At 42.5% G+C, this 24,153-nt stretch overlaps 1 non-coding gene and 2 pseudogenes across 1 annotated transcript; all 3 read right to left on the bottom strand.

The window, feature by feature from the left end:
* Positions 1–15,257: 15,257 nt before the first annotated feature.
* Positions 15,258–18,604, bottom strand: LOC149517811 (25S ribosomal RNA; annotated as a pseudogene).
* Positions 18,605–18,836: 232 nt separating this feature from the next.
* Positions 18,837–18,992, bottom strand: LOC149517810 (5.8S ribosomal RNA). Its single transcript, XR_016344385.1, has one exon. It is a non-coding gene; the product is annotated as a 5.8S ribosomal RNA (ribosomal RNA).
* Positions 18,993–22,985: 3,993 nt separating this feature from the next.
* Positions 22,986–24,070, bottom strand: LOC149517809 (18S ribosomal RNA; annotated as a pseudogene).
* Between the last annotated feature and the right edge of the window lie 83 nt (positions 24,071–24,153).

Below are 24,153 nucleotides of genomic sequence, written 5' to 3'. Positions count from 1 at the left end.
AACCACAAACCTCAACCCCACCAAGTAATGACGCCAAGTGCATAAACAGTGCACCACTACAGTCATCTTCTTCTCTTGGACCGTGTACTTATGCTTAGTCTCGTTTAACTTCTTACTCTCGAACGTGACTGGATGTTTCTCTTGCATCAACACACCCCTTATGGTAAAGCCTGATGCATCCATACACACCTCAAATGGCTTGGCATGGTCTGGCAAGGCCAAGACTAGCTTTTTGGTCATAGCCTGCTTCAACCTATCAAAAGCTTCTTGGCACCCTACGCTCCACTCCCATGCTTTCCCTTTCTTGAGCAAGTCAGTCAATGGCATGGCTATTGCTGAGTGACCTTTGATGAAGCACCTGTAGTAGTTAACCAGCCTATGGAATGATCTCAACTTAGTGACCTTGGCTGACGATTCCCACTCCATGATGGTGTGCACTTTGCCTTCATCCATGCGTATCCTATCACCTCCCATTATGTGGCCTAGGAATGGGATCTCCTACTGGGTGAATGAGCACTTTTCCCTCTTGACAAATAGCTTGTGTGCCCGTAACACCTCAAACACCTGTCTCAAGTGGTCTACATGCTCTCCCAAAATCTGGCTGTAGATCACAATGTCATCTAAATAAACCACAACAAATCGATCAAGGAATGACTGAAATACTTTGTTCATAAGGGTGCAGAATATTGCTAGGCCATTCGTGAGTCTGAAAGGCATCACCGAAAACTCATACGAACCATACCAAGTGACATATACTATCTTTGGCTCATCTCCCTCCGTGATCCTAACTTGATAATAGCCCGATCTCAAATCTAGCTTAGTGAACCATCTTGTACTCCCAAGTTGGTTGAACAAGTCTGCAATGAGTGGGATAGGGTACTTGTTCTTGACAGTCAGCTTATTCAAAGCTTGGTAGTCTATGCACAGCTACAACGACCCATCATGCTTGCGTTGGAATAGAACCGGTGCACCAAGGGTGCCTTCGATAGCTTGATGAAGCTAGCATCAACTAACTTTTTGAGCTACTTCCTCAACTCTTCCAACTCTGGTGGGGACATTTGGTAAGGGGCTCTAGCTGGTGGCTTGGCCTTGGACACCAGCTCGATCTTGTGGTCTACCTCCCTCTTAGGTGGTAGCTGGCTAGGCAGCTTTACGGGCATCACATCACTAAAGGTTTTCAACACTTTTAGACCTCCAAGGGTGACTCGACCTCCTTTTCCCTTAGCTTATCATATTTTGGGGCTACCAAAAAGGTGTCTTCTTCCCTGTTTACCGCTTTGGTAGATTGGATGGCTGACACCACCCACGACCCAACTCCAGACCCTCTTCTCAATGGCACTAGGCATTGGCACCGTGTATCCAAGATGCAAACACAATCAGTAAAAGGCACAAAGAGGGTGTTAATCCGAACAAGGAAATCCAACCCAATCACAAACTCATAGTCATCAAGGGGTATTACCTCTATGGTCTCCTTGCCTTTCTAGTCTCCAAGCTGTAACTCGACTCCTCATGCTACTCCAATGGCTGAAACCTCCTTGGAGTTCACCATTTTAATGGTACTAGTCCCTTTTTGCACCTTCAGTCTGAGCTTTTGGGCTCCATCACCTAAAATAAAAAGATGTGAGGCACCTGTGTCCACCACCAGATCTGTAAACATCAAGCCCTTTGGCTTGTAGCTCCGCTTACTCTGGACAACTTTGAGCACCAACGACCCAAGCTTTGCTACCCTTGTCTCTGGCTCCTCGTCAGACTCCTTGTTTATAGTAGCCAGCTTGCCCTTTTGTGGGTAATTACGTGCTATATGGCTCCTTCCACATAGGTAACATGCTAATGGCTCTCGGTCCCCCTTTTCTTTCCACTTGCGTGCTGGTGGCTTCCTCTCACCATCCTCGATTGAACGGTCTCGGTCTCTTTCCTTGGACTCCCAATCATGATCCTTCCCCTTGTACTGCTTCTTCTAGTCCCTACCCTTACCCTTGGGCTTGAAAGACTCAAACTTGTTCAGAGGCTTAAACTCTATCAAAGACTTAGCAGTAGTCATGGCTTTAGCCAAGTCATGAACTCCCCTCTGTTGTAGCTCATGCTTCACCCACAGCTTCAGCCCATCCATGAAAGCAAATAAGGCATCCATCTCACCTAGATCCAAGATCTATAGCACCAGTTTAGAGAATTTTTAGACATACTCCCTTATGTCCCCTTGTTGATTCAACCCATGTAACTTTACCCATGCCTCATCATCAGCATACTTCAAGTAAAATTGCTCTCTGAAATCCTTTTGGAACTCTGCCTAAGTTCCAATCTTGGCACTCCCACGCTTGACATTATCACACCTGTGCCTCCACCACAATAAGGCTACATCAGTGAGATACATAGCAACGGTGCTTTCCTTTATCACCTCATCTTGCATGCCCATGGCCTAGAAATACTGCTCCATACCCCATAGGTAGTTGTCTACTTCCTTGGCCACCCTAGTCCCCTTAAACTCCTTAGGCTTGGGTACATCCACTTTGGACTTGGACACTCCAGCAAACATGCCATTCTTAATGGTAGTGTTGCAAGTAACGAGCTCACTGGCAAGCTCCTCCATCCGCTGGCACATGGCCTCTATGCCATCACACAAGGTTGGCACTTCAGCCTCCAATGCCTCATTCTTTTAGGTGATCACGTCCATGCCTTTGTTAAGAGCAGCTTGTAGCTCACCTTGGATCTCCTCCCCCATGGAGTCTAGCGATGCAATGTGAGTCTCCACTTCCTTAAGCTTTTCCCTCATGTCGCCCATGGTCACCTCCACCTTGGTCAGCCTTCTGTCCATGGTAGACAAGATATCTCTTGAACTAGCTTTCCTACCACTTCCATGCCCTTGCTCCTGGGCCTCAGGTTGTTGGTTAGCAACGTCACTTTGGGATGCCATCTCCTCAATCACGATCTAACCTGCACAACATAAACACGTAGAACCAAACTTGCTCTGATACCAATTGTCACGGGCTCCGACCTTAGACTCAAATCCGTGTGGCCTTAGGCTTGGAATCTCCTCCTTTATGCCTAAGTCAGCCTAAAACACAAGCGTGCAGGCACTAGAATAATGGGAAAGGCTGATTATGCAAGTTAAAGAAAAACATGATAACAAGGCAGAATGCTGGAATATGCTCTGTATTCACTGAAACAAAAGCGTTTGATGGTGTACAAATGAGGGTGGAGTAGCCCTCTATTTATAGTTGAGGCTTTAGCTACACTTAATGGCAATATCCCTAGAATAAAGGCTAAAATCAAGGGATTACACAGATTACAATCAATCAGGATTCTAACTCCTGATTTCCATGGTCAACCAAATCTGCCAGGAGGCTCCTACTGATCCTACAAGCTTTCAGAATGTTCACTTGCATATCTAGCACCTTGGGCCCTTCTGGATATGGTGTGGGTAGCCTGAATGCCAGGCCTTGGCCTCACGGGCTGGCCTACAAGCTGGGCAGGCGTTTTGGCCTCATCTCTTTGGCCTTGCGTGTAAATACTCGCCAGTGCACCTAGTCTGCGAGCCTCAACACTTGGCTCACCTATTGGTGCACCTGATGTGCTTGGCGCACCCGTTCAGGGCATGACATAAGCTCCTGGCTTGTGACACAAGCATGGGTTTAAGCTTAGCACAACCAAGCCCTTCTTTCACATGCATGTCAACTAGTCAAGGCCATAGGTGCCTACAGGTCACTAGACTAACTAATTGCTAGACAACATGATGAGAGGGTAAGCATGGCCTAGATTTTTCTCCAAGGACATTATCATGGATATATGCAATGATAGGCCCATAGTGTACACCTACTCCCCTCATAAAGAAGAAAGGGGGCTCGGATAACCAACTTATAAAGAACATGAGAGTTTTATAAATATGCTTGTAGTAGACATTAGAGCATTCAAAATAGGGACACTTTTTTCAAACAGGTATATCCTGCACCAAGATTCCATAGGTTTTGATGGTGGTTAAGGTATGTGCGGACACCAAGGCCTAGCATGTGGTGATGGTGTTTAAGGCAACTACTTGCATCGAAGGCCATTTACTACCAATGCTGATCGAGGCATGTGCCCACACCAAAGGCCAGCATATGCCAATGGTGGTCAAGGCAAGTGCCCATACCTAATGCCAACTTGTGTCGATGGTGGTCGAGGCAAGTGCCCCTACCAAAGGTTAACTTGTGCTAATGATGTTTGAGGCATGTGCCTGCACTCTGCACCAACATGTGCCATTGATGGTTAAGGCCTTGGTCAAAGTTTGATTCTAGGCCATGGTGCACATATTGGACTCAAGCATGTGCTGTTTTAACTTTTTTTTACCTACGGCACCATCGTTGGAGAACTTGATTGGTGCCATTAGAGGTTCCAACGATTGAAGGTAGGGAGAGGTGTGCATACATTATATGCAATGGGCACTGGTCCTTGACCCTTATATTGGCCCTATATCCCTAAGGAACCTTGACAACTCACACCCACTTAAAGAGCGTAAGAGCTTTTACAGGTTCACAGCTAGTAGCCATTCAAGAGTCTAAAATTGGGGTACTTTTTTCAAATGGCCAAAAAATCGTCTACACTTCAATTTTTTAGCTGAATTTTTTTAGGGAAGCCAATAAAAATACAAGGATCATGTATTCCAAAATTAGGGCCAAAACTCCTTTTAAAAAAATATCAAAAAATCTAAATTGAGAAAAATTTTAAAATTTATGAAAAATAAAAAATGAGTCATCTTGCCATGAAACTTCACATGAAGGCTTAAGGGACCATTATATGAATTTACAAGCCATGAAAATGTCATTGGCACAACAAAAATATGATGATGTGCTTGAACCCACTTATTGCCCAATCATGGTGCACATGGTGTGTGGCCTAGGCCTAGGATACTTGTGCATAGTGTGGGCCCAGCATGTGCTGATCATATTTGAAGGAATTGCCTGCACAAAGGCTAGCATGTGTCGATGGGGGTCAAAGTATGTGTTGAGATAAAGGGCCATCAAGTCCCGATGATGGTTGAGGCATGTGCATGCACTAAGGGTCTTTCAATGTCGATAGAGGTCAAGGCATGAGATGTCCCATAGTCCACAAGCTGGTCCAAGCTTAGGGGTTCTTTTTAAGTCAATGAATAGTTTTAGTTCTAGTAGGATAGGGTTTGACAGCCACAAGGACCATGCCTTGAGGCTTTGTAGGGAACTACCCCAAAATAGTGGTATAGGTAGTGATAAAGACTCTAAAGGCTCAAGCATGGTGTTTAGGTTTGGTAGAATTGAGCCAAGCCTATATATGGGCACTAGTGAGTGCTTATATGAATTACAAGCCATAAAAATGGCATTGGTATGGTAGAAATATAAATATGTACCTTAACCCACATACTGTCTGATCGTGGTATGCATAGTGCATATCTCGAGCCTAAGATACCTATGTGTGGTGAGTGGCCTAGCATGTGTTCAAGGAAACTACTCACATAAAGGGCCAGCATGTTTTAAAGGTGGTCAAAGAATGACCTGAGACTAAGGGTCAACATATCCCGATAGTGGTTGAGGCATGTGCATGTATCACAGTCCATAAGCTATTCTAATCCCATAGGTTCTCTACAAGTCAAGGAGTAGTTCCAGTTTTAGCCAGACAAGGTTTGATGGCTAGATGGATAGGCCTTGAGGCTTATTGGAGGCCCAGGTTGTGAAAAGCTAGCCTAGAATAAAGGTATTGGCAGTGATCAAGATTTTAGAGGCTTAAGCATGGTGTCATGTTTGACAGAATTGAGTTAGGCCCAGGTATGGGTGCTAGTGAGCACTTATATGAATTTACAAGCTATAAAAATGGCATTGGCATGGCAAAAATAAGAAGATGTGGTTAAATCCACCTATTACCTAGTTATGGTGTAAATGGTGCATGTGTTACGCCCTGGGCAAGCACACTAGGTGCACAGGCTCAAACACCCAAGGTTGAGGCTTACGCACTAAGAGTATTGGTCAAGGTTTGCACACTAGGCCTTGGTGAGGAGTCCAGATCACCTACACAGGATGCAGGATAGCCTACATGGCCAAGGCCAGGCCTACATGATGCCCGCACCACGTCTAGGAAGGCCCAAGAGAAGAAGTGCGTAATAAGATCTTCTAGAAGCATATAGGATCAATATGAGCCTTCTAAAGGATTTGGTTAACCCTAAAAATTAGGAAATAGAATCCTGTATTAATGTAATATATGTAATCCTTGATTGATTGTAATTCTTTGATTTTAGGGATTTAGTCGTAAGTGTAGTTAGGGGCATCAACTATAAATAGAGGGTCACCCCACCCTCTTTTATACATCATCTTACACTTTTGCTTTAGTAAAATACAAAGCATATTCTAGCAATTCTCTTATTCTTTTGTTTTTTTCAAACTTGCACATTCTATCCTTGCTATTGTTCTAGTGCTTACACGCTTGTGTTCTAGGCTGACTTAGGCTAGAAAAAGGTGATTCCAAGCTTAAGGTTGCATGGATTTTGAGTCTTAGGTCGGAGCCTGTGACAGTTGGTATCAGAGTAGTTTTGGTTCTGCTTGTTTATGTATGTGCAGGTTAGATTGCAATCAAAGAGATGGCATCCCAGAACGATGTGGCTAGCCAACAACCATAGGCCTAAGAGTAAGGGCACAGAAGGGGAAAAAAGGCCAGTTCAAGAGACATCTGGTCTGCCATGGATGGGAGGCTATCTAAGGTGGAGGTGACCGTGGGTGACATGAAAGAGAAGCTTGATGATATGGAGGCTCATATTAAAGTGCTAGACTCTTTGGAGGAAAAGCTCAAGGGTGAGTTAGAAACTATTCTCAATCAAGGCTTGGATTTGATCACCCAAAGGAATAAGACTTTGGAGGCCTAGGTAGAGACCATACATGATGGGATGCAGGCCATGCTCAAAGAGATAGAGGAGCTCAGGAACGAGTTCACTGCATGCAAGACTGCCATAGGGAATGGCATGTTTGTTGGAGCATCTAAGACCCGTGTGGAGATCCCTAAGCTCAAAGGGTTCAAGAGGACCAGGGCAACCAGGAAAGTAGACAACTTTCTATAGGGCATGGAGCAGTACTTCTAGGCCACGAGCATGCAAGATGAGGCTACCAAGGTAAGCATTACATCAATGTATCTTACTAATGTTGCCTTGTTGTGGTGAAGGTGCGGGTGTAATGATGTAAGGTGTGAGGTGCCATGATTGGAACTTGGGTAGAGTTTAAAAAAAAGTTTAAAGAGCAATTCAACTCAGAGTCTGCCAATGATGAGGCACAGGCAGAGTTGTGTAGGGTTACCCAGTAATGAGAGATAAGGGACTATGTTTAAAAATTCTCTGAACTGATGCTTCAGATCTAAGATTTGAGTGAGATAAAGGGCCTACTTGCTTTCATGGATAGGTTAAAGTTGTGGGTGAAGTGCCACAGATCAAGACTTAATCTCTAAGCCTATGTGGCTCCAAGGCCTCGACGTGCACTCATTCGATGTCCTAGATCAGCCTACGTACTACAATTTACACCCTTGTGAGGTATTGTTCGCTCTGGCCCCTCTAGCCTCATAGTTTTGTCCCACAAAAGATGCCTCACAAGGAGGAAGAGGTGTGAACCCTTATATCCCAAGACAACTATAGTATTTAACTAATGTGGGATTCTTGACTTCACTTCAAGACCATGACATCTTTCCCCACTCTAATGAGGGCCCACCATCCTTCATGGCATATCTCTAGTACCTTATAGAGTTGGCTTTTATTCCACTTGTCATAGACCAAGACTTAATATCCAAGCCTATATGGCTCCAAGACTCAATAATGCACTATCCAGCATCCTAGATCAGCCTACTTACTACAGTTCACACCCTTGTAAGGTATTGTCTGCTCTGGCTCTTTTGGCCTCATGGGTTTTTCCCATAAAAGGTGCCTCACAAGGAGGAAGAGGTGTGAACCTTTATATCCCAAGACCAGCTCTAGTACTTAACTGATGTGGGATTCTTGACTTTACTTTAGGACCATGATAGAAGCATGAGCTACAAAGGTAGGGAGTTCATGACTTGGCTAAAGCCATGTCTACTGCGGAGTCCTTGGTGGAGTTCAAACCATTAAACAAGTTTGAGTCATCCTAGCCCAAGGGAAAGGGTAAGGGTAAGGATAAAAGAGACAGGGAGAAATAGTCCAAGAGAAGAGACTATGACCAATAGTCCAAGGATGGGGACCGAGACCATTCAGACAAAGATGGCGAGCCATTAGTAAGGAAGTGGAAGGCAAAGAGGGATCAAAAGCCGCTTGCATGCTACCTATGTGAAGGGAGCTACATAACATGTAACTACCCATAGAAAGGCAAGCTAGCTATTGTATACAAAGAGTTTGATGAGGAGTCAAAGGTAAGGGCAGCAAAGCTTAGGTCATTGGTGCTCAATGCTATCTAGAGTAAGGGGAGCTATAAACCAAAGGCTTGATGTTTGCTGATTTGATGGTTACAGGTCAGAAGGTGAGTGCACTAGTGGACACAGATGCCTCACACTTGTTTATTTCATGGGTTTGAACCTAAAAGCTCATATTAAAGGTGTAGAAAAGAACTAGTACCATCAAGACGATGAACTCCAAGGAAGTTTCAGCCATTAGAGTAGCATAAGGAGTGGAGTTATAGCTTAGAGATTGGAAGGGTAAAGAAACCAATGAGGTAATACCCTTGGATGACTATGAGTTTGTGATTGGGTTGCATTTCCTTGTTCAAATTAATGCCCTCTTTGTGCTTATTGCCAATTGTATTTGCATTATGGATGCACAGTGCCAATGCCTTGTACCATTGAGGGAAGGGTTTTAGATTGGGTCTAAAGTGGTGTTAGCATTCAATTTGCCAAGGCAGTGAACAGGGATGAAGACACCTTATTGGCAGCTCTGAAGTATGAAGAGCCAAGAGAAGAGGAGTTTAATACCCCCTTGGAGGTGCTAAAGGAGCTGGAGTCCTTTAGTGATGTGATGCCTGCAAAGTTGCTTAGCAAGCTACCATCTAAGAGGAAGGTAGACCATAAAATCAAGCTAGTGCCCAAGGCCAAGCCACCAGCTAGAGCCCCTTACCAAATGTCCCCACCAGAGTTTGAAGAGTTAAGGAAGTAGCTCAAGAAGTTGATTAATGCTAGCTTTATTAGGCCATCTAAGGTGCCATATGGTGCAATAGTTTTATTCCAGTGCAAGCATGATGGGTCATTGCAGTTGTGTATAGATTACCAGGCTTTGAATAAGTTGACCATCAAGAACAAGTATCCTATCCCACTCATTACGAAATTGTTCAACCAACTTGGGAGCACAAGGTGGTTCACTAAGCTGGATTTGAGGTCAGGCTACTATTAGGTTAGGATCATGGAGGGAGATAAGCCCAAGATAGCGTGTGTCACTTGGTATGGCTTGTATGAGTTCTTGGTCATGCCATTTGGACTTACCAATGCCCCAGCAACCTTCTGTACATTCATGAACAAGGTACTTCAGTCGTTTCTTGATCAATTTGTTATGATTTATCTAGATGACATTGTGATCTATAGCTAGATGTTAGGAGAGCATGTAGACCACTTGAGACAGGTGTTTAAGGTGTTGTAAGTGCACAAGCTGTATGTCAATAAGGAGAAGTGCTCATTTGCCTAGCAGGAGATCTTGTTCTTAGGCCACATAGTGGGAGGTGGTAGGATTCACATGGATGAAGGCAAGGTGCATGCCATCTTGGAATGGGAACCACCAACCAAGGTCACTGATCATTCCTTAGGCTGGTCAACTGCTATAGGCCCTTTATCAAAAGCCACTCAGCCACATGTCATTTATTAACTTGCTTAAGAAAGAAAGAGCATGGGAGTGGAGCATAGGGTGCCAAGAAGCCTTTGATCGGTTGAAGCATATTGTGACCAAGAAACCAGTCTTAGCCTTGCTAGACCATGCCAAGTCATATGAGGTGTATATAGATGCATTAGATTATGCAATAGGGGGTGTGTTGATGTAAGAAGGACATCTAGTTGCATTCGAGAGCTGAAAGCTCAATAAGACTGAGTGTAGATACACGGTCCAAGAGAAGGAGATGACTACAATGGTGCACTACTTGTGTACTTAACGCCATTACCTGTTGGGGTTGAGGTTCATGGTCAGAATGGATAATGTGGTGACCAACTACTTCCAGTCACAGAAGAAGCTATCCTTAAAGTAGGTAAGGTGGTAAGATTTTCTTATGGAGTTTGAATTTTATATGGAGTACAAGCCAGGACGGGTGAACTTAGTGGTTGACACCTTAATCAGAAAGGCAAACCTTGCTACCATTAGCCAACAAAAGAAGTCTTTGGTGCTGCGCATCAAGGAAGGCCTTGTGCATGATGCTACAGCTAAGGCTTTCATAGAGTACGCTTAGCAAAGTAAGACTAGGCGATTTTGGTTGTAGGATGGTTTATTGTACACTGAAGGCAGTAGGCTATTTGTGTCGTAGTATAAGACGCTTTGTAGGGAAGTCATGCAAGAGTGCCATGATTCGAGGTTGGCTCGACACCCAGAGGTAAGTTGTACCTTAGCTTTAATAGAGGACTGATACTACTAGCCGTACATGAGGGAAGATGTGGAGGCCTATGTGAAGACTTATCTTGTGTGCCAATAGGACAAGGTGAAGCTCAAGAAACCAAGTGGTCTCTTAGAGCCATTGCCAGTGCCAAAGCGACCATGGGAGAGCATCACTCTGGACTTTATAGTCAGTCTACCTAAGGCAAAGGGGTTTGGAAGCATCGTGGTAGTGGTGGACAGATTTTTCAAGTATGGGATTTTCATTCCATTAACCAAAGAGTGCCAATTGAGAAGTAGCCTAGTTGTTTCTGAAGAACATGGTGAAGTATTGGGGAGTGCCAAGGACCATTGTTAGTGATCAGGATAGGCATTTCACGAGTAGGTTCTGGACTAAGTTGTTCAAGTTTTTAGGGTCAGACTTGAACTTTTCCATTAGCATACATCCATAGACCGATGAGCAGACTGAGCATGTGAATAGGGTATTAGAGGTCTACCTCGGCACTATGTGAGTACCACACAAAGGAACTAGCCAAAGCTGTTAGATGTCACCCAATTTTTTTACAACTTGTAAAAGAGTGAGGTAACGAACTAGATTCCATTTGAGATCATAATAGGTTAGCAATCGCTAACACCCGATTTGATTACTGTAAGTTATACAAGGCCAAATCCAGTAGCATACAAGTTTGCCAAGGCTTGGCAAGAGCAAGCTAACTTAGCTAGAGTCTATCTACACAAAGAGACAAAGAGGTCAAAGAAATGGGTAGACCAGAATAGGTGGGACATACAGTTCCAAGTAGGAGACTTGGTGTTGGTGAAGCTGCACCCCATTGTGCACCACAAGAGGCTACACAAAAGCCTAGTCCAGATGTATAAGGGACCTTTTTGAGTAGTGAAGAGAGTAGGCAAGGTTGCCTGTAACTTAGATATGCCACCCAAGCTGAAAATACACCCGATGTTCCAAGTTAGCATGCTCAAGCCATTCCGTGAAGATAAAAGAGATCCAGGATGGGCAGAGTCAAAGCATACGCCATTAGGAGCTAGGGTCTTATATGAGAAGGAGGTCCACAACATCATAGTTGACCAAAAAATAAGGTAGAAGAACTACCAACAAAGACAAGAGTTATTGGTGCACTGAAAAGGACTTCCAAATAGTGAGGCAAGTTGTGAACTAGCAGAAGACTTAGGCAATTTTGGGACTAGATGAAGCAGCACCATATAGAAGACATAATGAGGGCATTACGCAATGAAGTGAGGGAGAATGTCATGCCCTGGGTGGGTGTGCAAGGCACACAAGCTCAAGCACTTGAGGTTGAGGCTCGTGCACTAGGAGCATTGGTGAGGGTTTGCACACTAGCCCTTGGAGAGGAGTTCAAACTGCCTATATAGTATGTAGGTTAGCTCGCAAGGCTAAGGCTAGGCTCACAAGATGCCCACACCATATCCAAGAAGGCACAGGAGAGGAAGTGTCTAGTAAGATTTTTTAGAAGCACACAAGATCAGCAGAAGCCTTTTGGAAGATTTGGTTGACCTTAAAAATTGGAAAGCAAAATTGTGTATTAATGTAATCTATGTGATCCTTGATTGATTGTAATTCCTTGATTCTAGGGATTTAGCCATAAGTGTAGCTGGGACCTCAATTATAAATAGAGGGTTGCCCCACCCTCTTTTGTACATTATCTTACACTTTAGTTTTAGTAAAATACAAAGTATATTCCAACAATTCTCTTGTTCTTTTGTTTTTCTCAAACTTGAGCATTCTGTCCTTCCTATTGTTCTATTGCCTGTACACTTGTGTTCTAGGCTAACTTAGGCTAGAAGGAGGTGATTCCAAGCCTAAGGTTGCATGAATTCTGAGTCTTAGGTTGGAGCCCATGACACACCTCCTGAGCCTAGGATACCCACACGTGGTGCGTGACAAAACATGTGTTGATGGTGCATGAAGCATATGTCGAGACCAAGGGCCAAGATGTATTAATGGTGGTTGAGGCATATGCATGGGTCATAGTTTGCAAGCTGGTCCAAGCCTATAGGTTCTTTCTAAGTCAAAGAGCAGTTCTAGTTCTAGTGGGATAGGGTCTGACAGCTAGGGGGACTAGGCATTGAGGCCTACTAGAGACCCAAGTTATGAGGAACTAGCCTAGAGTAGTGGTATGGGTAGTGATCAAGACTCTTGAGGCTCAGGCATGATGTTCATGTTTGGCAAAATTGAACCAGGCCTAGGTATGGGCACCAGTAAGCTCTTATACAAGTTTACAAGCAATAAAAATGGCATTGGCATGGTAGAAATATGAAGATGTGCCTGAACCCACATACTGTCTATCATGGTGTACGCATAGCCCAACATATGTTGATGGTGTCTAAGGGAACTACTTGCACAAAGGGCCAGCATATGTTGATGGTGGTCGAAACATATGCTGAGACCATGGGCCAATATGTCCCGATGGTGCTTGAGGCATGTACATGTGTCATGGGCCTAGGACTTAAACCAAATGCTCCATGTGGCCTTAGGCTGGACTCCCTCATTGTATGCCTAAGTTAGCATGCAAACACTTTCAAGCAATGAGCACTTAAAACAACATTGAAAGGCACTATAAAGCTAGAAAAGGCTAGAAAGCAAGAGATGCTTGGAAATGCTATAACTTGTATTCACTCAAGTGTTTTTGTATACCAAATGAGGGTGGGGAAGCCTTCTATTTATAGTTGAAGCCCCCATGAATCAATGGTTAGGATTGACTTAATCTAATGGCTATTACAGTATCCAAGATTACAAAGAGATTACATGAGATATACGTCAAAAGTTTGAATTGTGTAAGGAACTATATTATCATGGGAGTCTCCAGATCCTTCTAGAAAGTTCTACCTATTGGGTCTACTTGGGCCTGATGATAGTTAGGTCTACTATGGCATGATGTGCCTACACCAAGGCCTAGTCCACTTGCACCGGGGCTTAGTCCATTTGAGGCCCATTTACAAGTGTTAACCTTGGTTTAGGGAGCTTACATGAGTGGTTCTGATGCTTGCGTATGCATTCTGCTCTCGAAAGGTTCTTACCAAGATAGGAAGCGGTTCTAAGAAAACATGGACCAAGTCAAAATGTAAGGGAAACTAGGTCCAAAGGTGCAATGGAGGCCCTATGTGCAGGACCATGACTTAGAATGGGTGTGCAGGCATTGAAACAAGCTTAGGCAGCTTAAGCCAAAGGATCTAGTTTGGCAACTTTTAGACAAACCCAAGCACGAGTGTGAGAGTAAGCCTAGGTGCAGGCAAAACCAAAGTAGGTGTAGACATGTAAATTTAGAACTATTCATTGCAATCCCATTGTATGTCTTATACATATTATACTCTTTGTGAGCATTAGAATAGGAATAATGTCAACCATTGATTCAAGGGGGTTTTAGCTATAAATAGAAGGTGTGCCCACCCTTATTATACACACCATAACTTGAGTAATACAAGTTTACTCTTGCCTATCTTTGTTGTTCTCTTTAGCTTTTCATTAAACACCTTATACGAAGGCTTGTCTAGCAGTAGCTTAGGTGGTTGGCCCTAAAGTCTTGAGTGTCTGTGCACGAATTCAGTTGAAGGCTAATGTGGGAAGTTGGATGAGTCCATTCCTAGGTCCTGGAGCCTTAAGAGTCAAAGCTTAAGTCTTAACTAGTGACACATGTATCATGGTTTATAAGCTGGCCTTGGCCTAAGGGTTCTCTTTGAGTCGATGAGCAGTTCCAATTCCAGTGAGATAGGTTCAATAGCTAGGGAGCTAGGCCTTGAGGCCTACTAGAGGCCTAGGTCATGAGGAACTAGCCTTTTTTAGTGGTATGGGTACTGATCAAGACTTTAGAGGCTTAGGCATAGTGTTCAAGTTCAGTAGAATTCAGCCAAACCTAGGTGTAGATGCTAGTGAATGATGCATGGGCACACAATCAGACCCAGCTATGGGCACTAATGACCAAGGTATGGGTGCATAGTCAGACATAGTATGGGCACACTTGAACATAGTCCTAGGAAGATCAAATTTATGGGCTTCTAAAAGGCCTAATACTACAGCATAATTTTTGATAAGCTAGAATTATGTTAAGCACTTGACTTTTGTAGGCTAACTTAGGCAAACAAAGTCAATTCCCTATCCAAGGTTGCATGAAGTTTGGCTTAAGATTGGAGCATGTAACACATGCATCGAGCATCATTTGGTGCTGATGGTGATCGAGGGGTACGTAAGTGTTATGGGTGGGAGGTTCACAATACACAAGTCGCACCAAGTGCCAGCATCTACTAAGAGGAGTTCAAGGCAACAACCTATACCAAGAGCTCACTTGCACTATCGGTGGTTGAGGCAAGTGCCTATACCAAGTGCCAGCATTTGGCAATGGTGTTCGAGGTAACATCTTACACTAAGGGCCAACATCTATTAATGGTGTCGGGGTAACAATAAGCCAGCATCAGTAGATGGTATTGGATGCGATTGCCTACTCCAACCAAAGGCCACATGCTATTGATGCTATTCCAGGCAACAACCTACACTAGAGGCTGGTGTGCACTGATAGAGTTCAAGGCAAGTGCCAACACCAAGGGTGAGGCTATCATTATAACAACTACCAAAGGTATTCAATTGTAGTTTACTTGGTGGCTATAACAAATTCTTGATCAAATCTATTGCAATGGAGAACCCCATTCATCCCCAACCCTAGAAGGGTACGGTGTAAAAAAATAAAATAAAAGGACTTCGATGGGTGTGGTGGGGGGAGGGAAAAATTGAAGCAATAAAGGGTTGAATCTCAATGGATATGGTAGCAAGGCTACTCTACCACATACAATATCCTATCATGTATTTAAGTCATCTATAAAAGATTCTACTTGCCACTCGATGGGAACTGAGCTCCAAGGAGGCTTGTGTGGCTTATTCACCATGGGGGCTACACCTAGGACACATGCCCTTGGGGGCATTGGCCCCTACTGTGGGTCAACATTTGGGTGATAGGCACATGCATCACTTTTAGCCTAGATTTTGACTTGAAGGCATTTGGTTATAATCCAGCACATGGTAGCTTTGTACCTTTAGCTTTTCAACCAAATGTGATGACCTATTGTGCAAATAAACAATTGTTTTCATACTAGGTTGAATTACTATTGCGACACTATAATTAGTAAGGTAAATCTAACCTATCTCATGATAGTCTAAACCTAGTTCACGTTCCCAATGGCTGGTGAACAATCCAACACTTGGTGAATTTTGCTTCATAATGATCAAAAAAGTTAACATTGAAAGATAAAGAAGCAAAGTCACTATGAATGCTTGGCTGCCACAAGCCAATTATCCATGTGGTTTCTAACACCTCTAGCTTCAAATTCTGATGGTCTAAAGGATCGATAGGCCATTCTTTCATAGTTTGTATTTGTACTAGAAATCAAAAGCAAATGAGCTTTTACCCTTTTGTTCTACATGAGATTTCTATTCTCATTGAGCTCATCTTAGGATACTTGCATTATCTTTTAACATATGTACCACCCAACCAAACTCTCTACTTGATAATGTTTTTCACCTAGATTCACTGATCGAGGCTGGCTTTAGGTTTAGAAGAAGGGGTCGTACCTTACCTTTGATTTACAGAATAAGTAAAGTAGCATTAAAAGTAGTGGTATTTTAATTTCACTTAAGGGCTGCCACTTACCCTACACCTCTCAAGTCATTTCACAAAGTCAGACTAGAGTTAAGCTCAATTGGGTCTTCTTTCCTTGTTGATTCTGCTAAACCCATTCCTTTGGTTGTAGTTTCACCAGATAGTAGACAAGGATAGTGGGAATCTCATTAATCCTTTCATGCGCATCAATAATTAGATGACAAGGCATTTGGCTACCTTAAGAAAGTCATAGTTACTCTCACCATTTGCCTACGCTTGGCTGAATTTTTTCACTTTAACATTAAAAACACTGGGTAAAAATTACATTGTGTGAACATTTGTAGGGACTATCACAATTTTTTGTTTTAATTAAGTAGTCAGATTCCCTTAGTCCATACTAGTTTAAAGTTGACTATTCATTGTTTAGGGAAGGCTCTTAACTGGCACATGGTGACTTGCTCTTACCATGGGAGTAGCTCAGTAGTGCATTGATAGTCGACGGGTTCAAAAATAGGACCTCCATGCATAGCCCTTAGAGTTAATCCTTTTCTCGAGGTTACGAATCCATTTTGCTGACTTCCCTTGCATACATTGTTCCATTGACCAATGGTTGTTTACCTTGGAGACCTGATGTGGTTATGAGTATGATCATACACGAATGGCACTCGGTGCTCCAAATTTTCAAGACTTGCCAAGGGTGCACCAGACAGCAAGCAACATACGTTGCTCATTTGGCTACTGGACCCTACCTACAGTTGAGTCATTTCCAAGGTAGGGAGGCCATGGAATAGAAAAGATAACTCTTTTCGAGGACCCCACCAATGTCTCTAGATTCTTTAATGTTGCCATCAATCGCTGTATCTCGGTTCAAGAATTTTAACTTTATTCCCTTTTAAAAGCTTGTTCAAGATGCACTATTAGACTATCTTCCCCCATCTCTTAAGATTAACTGACCCATATGCAAGTGCCATTCACATGGAACCTTTCCTCTCTTTGGCCTTGAAAGTTTTCATTTGAATATTTACTACTAATGCCAAGATCTACATTAAGAGCTGCTCCACCCAAGCTCATGCCTCAGGTTTTATAGTGACCATGTGTCTTGTTACTTATTAGGGCTTGGCCCTTGCCCTGATAGTTGAGTATAGGTCATGTGCTTAAGCGTCATCCATTTTCAAGGCCAGTTGACTTAGTAGGTGAGTTGTTACACACTCCTTAGCAAATTTTAACTTCCATGACCACTATTATACTATCTTAATCGACCAACACAATTTTTGGGTTCTAGGTTAGTGCAAAGTTGGGCACCATAACTTGGCTTTTGGTTCATCCTGCATCACCAATTCTACTTTCCAAAAATAGCTCACTTGGAGCTCTCAATTTCGTGGCATGGCTTAATGAAGCTACACTATCCTACCTAGTTAAAGTTTAAGAATAGGTCGAGGGTGTTACCACCAATGCCTCTAATCATTAGCTTTACCTGATGGAATTCACTAAGGGCTCCAACTATCCTTAGGACAACTTCAGAGGGAACTAGCTATTAAATTGTTGATTAGTCTTTCACCCCTATTCACAAGTTAGTTGAACAATTTACATGATAGTATCATTGTGGGCCTCCACCATAGTTTCCTTTGGCTTTGTCCCACTTAGGCATAGTTCCTTATCTTTTAGGTATTTACAATCATGCTCACACTCGAACCCTTCTTAAAAGATCAAGGTCGATCAGTAGCTCACTCATGAGGGATCCCATCAATCAGCTTCTTTGTGTTTTATAGGTTTTCTACCCCATTGACTCACACACATGTTAGACTCCTTAGTCCATGTTTCAAGATAAGTCAGATGAGGAACCTACAAGCCTATGTCAGGAGCATGTGAGTGTTGAGGCATGTCGAGATGGCATGTGCTACATTTTATAATTGTGGTAACGATGTCTCCATAGGAATATTGAAAGCTTAGGTTTGGGCCACCGCCATGACCCACAATGGCCCATCCCCTAGTCGATCGACGGATCAGCTATCATTGTTCCACATTTAACCAAGATGCATCATTGGCCCCCATTTCACTTCTTTCTTGATAATTTCAAGAACTCTTTGACTCTTTTTTCAAAGTCCTTTTCATCTTTCCCTCGTGATACTTGTTCTCTATCAGTTTCTCACCCATATTCAGCCTTGGATGGAATTTACTACCTTATTAGGGCTACATACCCAAACAACCTGACCCACAGATAGTGCCTTATGGTGTGATAGGGTCTAGGCATAACTGGGCTCTCAGCTTTTTTGGCTCCCCATTCCTAGAGACTTGGGCCTGGTCCACCACTGAGGACTCGTCTGTAAACTACAATTCAGACACCGTGGGCACCCGATTCTCAAGTTGGGCTCTTTCTAGTTTGCTTTTTATTGCTAAGGGAATCTTGGTAAGTTTCTTTTTCTCTGCATATATATATGCTTAAATTCATCATGTAATCTTACTTAACCTGGGGTTATGATGCTAGCATCAATCAAGTGATGTAAGGGGTCCAATGGGGTCTAGATGGACAACGAGCATGCATCACTAGAGTTGAGGCATGCCAAGAGCTTTACCACCAATGACCACAATGCTATCATTGTCGGGGACTCGCTTTTGGGCCAACCACGATCAATGAGATCATGAGGGGCAACTTTCAGCCCCTTACTGTAGAGCCTAATGGGTGGGGGTTTAGAGGGGGAGATAATGCATGACACCCAGCCAGGCGTGCCCTCGGCCTAATGGCTTGTAGCATAACTTGCATTCAAAGACTCAATGGTTCATGAAATTCTACAATTCACACCATGTATCACATTTTAGTACATTCTTCATCGATGTGAGAGTTGAGATATCCATTGCTGAGAGTTGTTTTTGTTTTTCATGAAAAAATGAGTCATGATGTCGCCCATGTATGCACCATGAACAGGATGGAGAAGGCACACATACTCTTTTTCATTCTGGCTCACTAGGGTGTTTGGCACCAAGGGTTCGTTATTCAGCCGTAAGCAATGAGACTAATAGTTTCACCCGCTTAGGAAGTGAAATGAATCGATTGTCATGCACAGCTAGAACAGGAAGGGGCTTGACACATGAAGGTACCCTTACCCCCTTAGTGTTTTGTTAATGCATTGTAGCAAGTTTCAATAATGATCTTTTCACAAGTTCACATACGAAAACCTTGTTATCACTTTTCCTTCCTCTAAATGTAAGGTTCGGTGGACTTCTCGAGACATCATAGGCAATGAACTATCATATTGCCATGATCCAAACACTTCATCAGACCATTCAATCAGTAGGAGTGATGGGTGGTATGTACAAAGGGCAAGGATGTCGTTAGTGTGAGCTGATGACTCATGCCTACTAAGAATTCCTCGTTAAATACCAAGAATTAAAATGATCAATCACCATGATGATGAAATTTCAAATATTACTTGGGCCTATTAGCCAAGGCTATATGTCACAGGTTGAGACTCAAGCTTTGACTTGTGTAGCTCTAAGACCCAAGAATTAACTCATTCGGTGTCCTAGAGCAGCCTTTAACTAGATTAATGCATGGACACTTGAAACTCCAAGGCCAACCATCCTAATATACTTCTAGACAAGGCTGCACATAAATTGCTTGATGGAAAGCTAAAGAGAACGATAGAGATAGGAAGGAGTAAACTTGTATTATTCAAATTGTGGTGTGTATAGTGAGGGTGGGGGGCTTCTCCTATTTATAGCTACGGCCCCCTTGAACCAATGGCTAACATAGTTCCTATCTTAGGGCTTACAAAGAGTCTAATATATATAGGACATTACAATATGATTACATTGGAGAGTTTTAATTTTACATAAACTCTATCAGAAAGGAGTTTGAATTAGCTTGGACTCTTTTTTTAGCAATATCCATATGGGGCCCTTTTTTGCAGGTTTAGTTCTACTATGCTTGGGCCTACTCACGTGCTTATGCCTAGGTCTATTTGAAAGCTATCAAACTAGATCCCTTAGCTTGAGCTCTCTAAGCTTGTTTCGACACCCATGCATATATTCTAGGTCATGGTCTTACCACCAAGACCTCTATTACGCCTCTGGGCCTAGTTTTCCTTGCATTCTAACTTGGTCCTGATTACCTTAGAACCCCTCCCTATCTCAGTGAGAACCCTTGGGCTTGGTCCTTCTTATGGACTGTGACATTCTCTCCCATTCATTCTAGCAACACCCTCATTGCTAGAGGGATGCTACACTTGAACTGCATGCTTCTGTGCAAATCAACTTCGTCTTCTCCCCTCGAACTAGATTTCCCATGTGTCTGTCCTATACCCAAATAAGTACTTTACTGTTGTTCTTCGAGTATCATTAACCTTGTGCTGCACTAGTCCTTTTTGCCTACACACCCAATGTCCCCTCTACTTTCTTTAAGTTACCTGTTACAAAATTTTTTTTGGAGGGATATGGCTACATCTTGGGACTAATGCTGTGGCACTCCATTACCACTTCACTATCATCTCCTAGAGAGGTTCTGCCTTTTCAACAAAATTAAAAAGTGTCAAGTTGCATCACCTTAGGCTCATTTTAGTGCTCATCACCACTACTACTCTTGCCTACAAACAACTTCTCTGAGTAGTTGATGGTTGAAGGCCTTGCACACCTCGGGCACTTCTTCACCCTATGCTAATTGTTACATAAAAAACAACTCAAGGGTTTATTCTCCTTGCCCCTAGTAGTGGCAATAGTGGCCATGCAAAATTTGGGATTTCTCATAGGCCTTTCCTCCCCTAAGGATCAAACATTGGTGTCTCCCTACTTTGGTTGTTTCCCCTAAGCTTTGGAGATTTGGTACACTAAACCCGAGTCTTCGATTCCACAACAACATTAGCCCAACTTGACTCTTACATACCTCTTTGTTGCAGCATGGTCTTTACTCCTAGCTTTTGACCATCTAAAAATTGCTTAGCGACCACCACCTTAGGTCCTAAGCCCTTACCAACAACTATGGCAGTTTGAAATGTAGTATGATCAACCCTAAGCCTTGCTAGCTCCTTTTGCAAGGTTGACACCATGGCCTCCAATGCCTCATTCCACTGCATGAGCACCTCTAATGCCTCATTCAAGGATCCTTCCTTATCCTTGAACCTATACCTTAATTCAACAATAGTTACCTTGAACTTTTACAATTAGGTATCTAGTGACATCACCATGTCTCTCAATCTAGCCTTCCTTTCTTCATCTATAGGTGGGCACTTATCAAGGCCCTTACCCTGGCCTTCAGTCTAGTTTTCCCTAGTGATGTAACAACCCTAAACAATTTACAAAACCAAAGAGACTACCTCAACCTTTTGCACATTCCAGTGATCTAGTCTTGGTCCCTATGAACCAACACACCTATCTGTTGGCACAACACACCAACACACACACATTGTCAAGCACCAATCTACACATTAGCTTAACATGCCCTGCATTCTTGGTCAGCCACCAGTCTATGCAGCTACACACCATGCCTAGCATTTCTATAGTACCATAATAGTAATCGATTGAACACCTAGTCTACACTCTTGTACACATGTATCTTGTGCACTAAGGGGCATATCACCAGCACACAAGCACAAAAATGACCTACGATGCCCACACCAAAAAATTGAATGCCTACACCAACACGTTCGAAACCTCTCCCAATGTTAAATTTAGTTCCAGCAGCACATAGTATTAATCACTCTGGAATAGTTTTTGCTGACTCTGAACCAGTTCTAAACCTACTCTAATACCACTTATCATAGGTTGAGACTCTTTGACTTGTATGGCTCTAAGACCCTGGAATTGACTTATCTAGTATCTTAGATAATCCTTTAACTAGACAGATGCATGGGTACTTAAAACTCCAAGGCTAGTTGCCCCAATCTGCTATTAGATAAGGCTATACCTAAACTGTTTAATAGAAAGCTATAGTGAATGACAGAGATAGGCAAGAGTAAACTTGTATTACTCAAGTTGTGGAGAGTATAATGAGGTTGAGGGCACCATCTATTTATAACTAAGGCTCCTTTGAATCAATGGTTGACATAGTTCCTATCTTAAGCTTACAAAGAGTCCAATATATATAGGACATTACAATAGGATTACATTAAAGAGTTCTATTTTTACATGGACTCTATTACAAAGGAGTTTGAATTATATTGGACTCATTCTTTAGCAGTGCCCATGTAGGGCCCTTTTTTGGGCTTGTGCTAGGTTTGGTTCTACCTATGCTTAGGCATACACCTGCACCCATGCCTGGGTCTATCTGAAAGCTACTAAACCAAATCCACTGGCTTAAGCTTCTTGAGTTCATTTCAGTGCCTATGCATCCATTTTGGGTCATGGTCTTACCCCTGGGACCTCTATTACACCTCTATGCCTAGTCTACCTTACAAATTGACTTGGTCTCATTAGCTTTAGAAATGCTCCCTATCTCAATGAGAACCCTTGGCTTGGTCTTTCCTATGGACAGTGACATATAAACTCGTTGAATACATTAGTGTAGTGTGTGTGTAGTCTAGAACATCTAAGGGCATCACAAACTTGTTATTGCTTCAAACTTCCTTAACCTAAGTGACCATAGTCCCTCTAAGAGGGTAGCCATGAAGGATCACCTCTTCATAGCTAGTTAGTAGGCTGAAGTCTCATTTGTTAACAAAATTAACTAGACAAATTGCTTCACCAACCAAGAACAGCCATGCACCACCACCTATAGAATCAAGAAAGAGCTCTCATTCTATCAATCCTTAGTATGTCTAAACCTGGTAAGTTCCCCCATGTTAAGTCAAATTAAGCCACAGGCTCTACTCTTGGTGGTACCCTTATGTCAATCCTTTTAAGTTTCAGCCTTGCAACCATACTCCCCTCGAAACCTAAGGACTTTGATTTCTCATAATGTGTTGATGGATTTCTAAAAGTAACATTATTGATCCTTGGTCAACATTGTTTATGGTTGAGACTAGGATGATATCTGATTGTCTTTGAGCCCTCAACTTTCATTCTTGATTAATGAAAACATCCTTGGTAAATGCTTTTGTAATTGTTCATTTTTTATAAATCCAAAAATTTCACCTCTGACTATGAAATATGAATGCGCTTGACTATCCCTATTAATCATTACTCTAATCCCAAAGGCTAACACAGTAGGACTAAAATCCTATGATATTATCCATGCTAATGTATACAATCTTAGGCTTGCTTTGAGCACTCTAATTTCTTCAAAGTAACAACTCTAAAGTAATGACTCGGCTAGTTAAAGCCAAGAGTACATCAATGGCAGCAGGGATGAGTAGACCAATGCTCACTATGAGGTAGACCGAATAACCCAACCTTAGTTCTAACTACAAGTTTTTTAATTGCAACAACATAAATATACACTATTAGAGCTGGAATTATTATAACTGCTAGCACTAAACTTAAACTCTAATGGATCCTTATTAAGGGTTTTAGACTATACTCATTCCAATTACCAGACTCATAAAGCCTAGTATTGTTATTTATTGTTACTACCTCCTCAAGTCAGAATTGGGTAATTTGCACACCTGCTACCATTTCTTAGGATCCCTCTCTAGAATCAAACCCTAATTCTTTGTTACTTGTTGCCACTATAGTAAGCCACTATCCTACCATCAAAAGTTGATAGGGCAAAAATTTGAATGATGCATCATCGATACAAAGGCCATGTGATCCATCATGTTATCATGAATCATTTGAGTAATAGGCAAACCCTGCATTGACCTTTTATCTAATAATGCATCCCTTTTAGAAGTCAAGATTTGTTGCATATATTAGCTCTAGAATTACTACGGTTATCCGAGTACTAGATACCATCAAACAAACTATAACTAATTTGTTGAACCATTCATAGTTTCATAGTCTGAATTAGTTTAAACTTTCACATGCATGGCTTAATCTTTTAGACAAGCATATGACTACTGGTAGGATCAACTAGGTAGCATTCTTTTGGGATGTTGGCACTACATGGGCCTTAACACACCGACTAAACAACGGAGAGAGCTAACATAGAGCACAAGC

This window comes from Durio zibethinus, chromosome 8, assembly GCF_047325235.1.
Source record: "Durio zibethinus cultivar Kanyao isolate XHJ-2024 chromosome 8, ASM4732523v1, whole genome shotgun sequence".
Lineage (NCBI taxonomy): Eukaryota > Viridiplantae > Streptophyta > Magnoliopsida > Malvales > Malvaceae > Durio > Durio zibethinus.
This window is presented reverse-complemented; position numbering and strand designations above follow the sequence as displayed.